The sequence below is a fragment of the Echinops telfairi genome, unplaced genomic scaffold, assembly GCF_000313985.2.
Source record: "Echinops telfairi isolate 266 unplaced genomic scaffold, ASM31398v2 ScPeMD7_3533;HRSCAF=4204_0, whole genome shotgun sequence".
In the NCBI taxonomy this organism is placed as follows: Eukaryota; Metazoa; Chordata; class Mammalia; order Afrosoricida; family Tenrecidae; genus Echinops; species Echinops telfairi.
In genome coordinates this window covers 89,653,842-89,657,670 of record NW_022107431.1, presented here as the reverse complement: position 1 = coordinate 89,657,670, position 3,829 = coordinate 89,653,842, and the positions used below count along the sequence as shown (strand labels likewise).

Sequence of the window (3,829 nt, the reverse complement as noted above, 5' to 3'; positions counted from 1 at the left end):
CAGTTTAGAATGAATCCAAGGTTGGCAGGCAATATGGCAAGCCCCGATAACTCCCAGAGTTAGCCGTCACTATGACTGGCCATTGGCTCAAGTTGAAGGAACCAGAGGTTGATATGACGGATGCAGGACCCACACTGCAGGAAGAGAAAGAAGTCTTTCCACAGAGTCTACTTAAACAGGAGGAGGTCACTCCCTTAAGGAAACTTCCTTTCAATTGCATCAGAGTACTGCCCTGAGAATAAAGGCTACACCCCTCCCTAATCTTGTTATAACCACTTGGCTGCTCACAGCAGATTCTGCCATGGAATTGTGAACATTTTACTAGACATCTTGAGAGAGACCTTAATTGCTTAGCTACTGAAAATTCTGGCTCCGCCTACTTGACACAAAGCCCAACTATCATTGGTGGTATCCCAGAAAGGGAAGAAAGAGTCTGGGATGAGAAATCATTTGAGTTGAATATGGCTGAGAGATCAAGTAAGAACAAAAATGACCAAGTAAGACAAAATGACTTGGCAACATGAAGATCACTTGTGATCTTTCAAACGGTCTCAATGATGATGCAAGTCCAGTTGAAGAGAATTGAGGAGAAAGTGAGGTGAGAAAGTAAATATGGGTCAGTAGCTGGAGAGAGATATAAAGTCAAGAGACTGCTTTTATAAATAGGAGATAGTAGAGCATGTTTGTTCATTCATATAATAATTTAGCAAAGGGATAGTTTTATGGTGCAAGACAGAGAGACAAAAGTGAAGTTTTTGAGAAGAGAAGAAGAGTTTAATTCCAGAATAATGGAACTAATGTTTTTTATGGACTTGTCTTTGATATCTACTGCTGTTACAGCAGAAATACTACAAGCAGGTGGCTTTAAGGACCAGTAATTAATTTTCTCACAGTTTAGTAGACTAGAAGTCTAGAAGTAGGTGCTGATTCCAGGAGAAGGCTTTCTTTGTTGGCTCTGGGAAAATATTCTTATTTCTCAATTTTTTGTTTCTTGGCTTCTTGGTGATTTTCATGTGACATGGCTATGTCTTCCACTAACTTCTTCCTTATGTAATCTGTTCCTTTTAGGAGGGGTACCACCCAAACCCCACAATTTTGCTTTTCAAAACTATGTATGTACATATGTACTTATTTTTTTTTTTTACAAAACAACTTTATCACATCAAAGTACTCTCCATTACACTTAATACATTTGTCAAATCTAAGATTCCATTCTTTTTATAAATCATTTATTGGGGACTCTTATAGCTCTTTTTAAAAAAAAATCATTTTGGGGTGGCTTGTACAGCTCATCACATTCCATACATATATGCATTATGTCAAGCACATTTGTACATATGTTGGCATCATCATTTTCAAAACATTTTCTTTCTACTTTAGCCTGCGATTCCATTCTTGGAAACATTTTCAAACATCTGTTTGGATGGTTGACAGCACCTTGTTTTTTTCTTCACTTCTTCTATGTTGTCAAATTGCTGTCCTTTCATGTCCTTCTTCATTCGCAGAAGCAAAAAAAGTTGCACAGAGCGAGGTCACATGAGTAAGGTGTGTGGGGCAAGACAGGCATGCTGTTTTTTGCCCAAAACTGGCTCACTGAGATGGCTGCATGAGCAGGTGCATTGTCGTGGTGGCAAAACCAGTCCCTTGTCTGCCACAAAGCAGGCCTTTTTTGTTGCACACTGTTATGCAATCTTTTAAGAACCTCTAAATAGAAAGCTTGATTAACAGTCTGACCTGGTAGAACAACTTCAAATGCACTACAAGTCAACATTTTTGTCCATTTGGGAAGTTGATGGATGTCCAGAATGAGGTTTGTCATCAATCAACATTTCACCCTTTTTGAAAAGAGAAAACCACTTGTACACTTGAGATTTTCTTATAGCGCTGCCCTCGTAAGCTGTGTTCAACATCACAACAGTTTTTGCGGCATTTTTCCTTGAGCAGGAAACGAAATTTTGCAGCTTCATACTGTTCTTTTAAATAAGCTATTACCAAAATGAGGTTAGAGTTAAACTGCTTTATGAAAAAATTCACTGTGACCAGAGAGAACCTTCCCAGGTAATGTCACTGAGTGCACTAGCTCAGAGCAAGTTGCTCCATGCTCACCTAGTGGGGAAAATTGCATACTAAGGAAACTCTTCTGACCAGAGGATGTACATTAGTTCATATAGGAACTGGAAACACAGGGAATCCAGGATAGGTGATCATTCCAGGACCAGTGCTGGGAGTGGCGATACCAGGAGGGTGGAGGGAGGGTGGGGTGGAAAGAGGGAACCAATTACAGGGATCTACATATAACCTCCTCCCTGGGAGATGGACCACAGAATAGTGGGTGAAGGGAGACATCAGATAGTGAAGATATGACAACATAATAATTTATAAATTATCAAGGGCTCATGAGGGAGCCGGGAGGGAGGGGGAGAATGAGGAGCTGATGTCAGGGGCTTAAGTGGAGAGCAAATGTTTTGAGAATGATGAAGGCAACGGATGTACAAATGTGCTTTACACAATTGATGTATGTATGGATTGTGATAAAAGTGTATGAGTTCCCAATAAAATGATTTAAAAAAAAAAGAAAACTCTTGTTCCCAGTGCAATTCTGTTTTTTATTCTTAAGATATACCCCCTCATATATCTGAAAGGCAACTCTTCTTAAGATTGCTGAAAACCTCAAGTATAGCTTAGAAACATTGTCAGATACCGAAAGTCCAATGAATGGAAACAGAACAAAGTCACAGGTACTGTCAGAGGATGGGCTCTTCGGTCAGAGGGTAACTTGAAATGTGATGGTGGAGAAGCGGTTTTCTCAGAGTGGAGCTGTCCAGGGTGATGTGAGAGGAGTGGGAGTGGAGCCTTTGGAATCTTCATTTGCTGATAGTACAAAACTCAAGGTAAGAAGAAACAGTTGCAAAAATATGCTAATGATCAGAACTTGGAATGTGTGAAGGATGAATCTTAAGACAGACCCTACACTAATAGTAGCTCATTGACATGACAAAGCAAATCCATTTCCAAATGGGACTATAATCACTGCCATTGAGTCGATTACAACACATAGTGGTCCTTTATAGAGTTTCTAAAGCTGCAAGTCTTTATAGGAGCAGAAAGTCTAATTTTCATCAGCAGAGCAGCTGGTGAGTTTGAAATGCTAACCTTACCATTAGTAGCCCAACTCATAATCCACTATGCCACTAGGACTCCCACCACAGGTATATGGGTTAGGACTTACTATACATACTTTTTTGAGACACCATTTCAATCCATAACAGGGGACATTATTTGGAACAGCCAACATCTGTTTAATCTGCTCAAACAAAAGAGAAAGCAAGAAGCATAGGTATAGTTAATCAGGTCCTGTCTCTTTGTTTCTTTCCCCCCCCAAAAAGTAGGAGGCAAGAATATCAATTGAGAATTGGAAGTTATGAAAGAAAAGATATGTGAATTTGTTATTATGCAGAGTAGAATAGCATGCAGACCAGGGAAGTAGGATTGTAGGGCAATGCTTCATTATCTTACCTGACAGAGCTTAGTATTAGAGTTTAAATTCTGAGCCACCCCATTTGCGGAAAACTATATATCTATATTATAGATTTATCAATTCTTACAGGACAAAGTCAAACACACATCATCTGGATGAAGAAGAACATTAGTGCAGGTCATAATAGTGTCCTAGGATTCATAGCCACACAGCTGCTTAAATAAGGCATGGGACATAAACTGTCACAGATTCTTTATTGATAGCAGATCGATACATCACAGTTACTGGTGAAGTATAGAAACAGGAACAGAACCATGACAGGGATATGTACATTATGTTAGACAGAAGAAC

At 39.4% G+C, this 3,829-nt stretch overlaps 1 pseudogene; it reads right to left on the bottom strand.

Moving 5' to 3' along the window:
- The window catches only part of LOC101656312, an 11,249-nt pseudogene extending 7,995 nt beyond the window's left edge, over positions 1–3,254 (bottom strand).
- Positions 3,255–3,829: the final 575 nt, after the last annotated feature.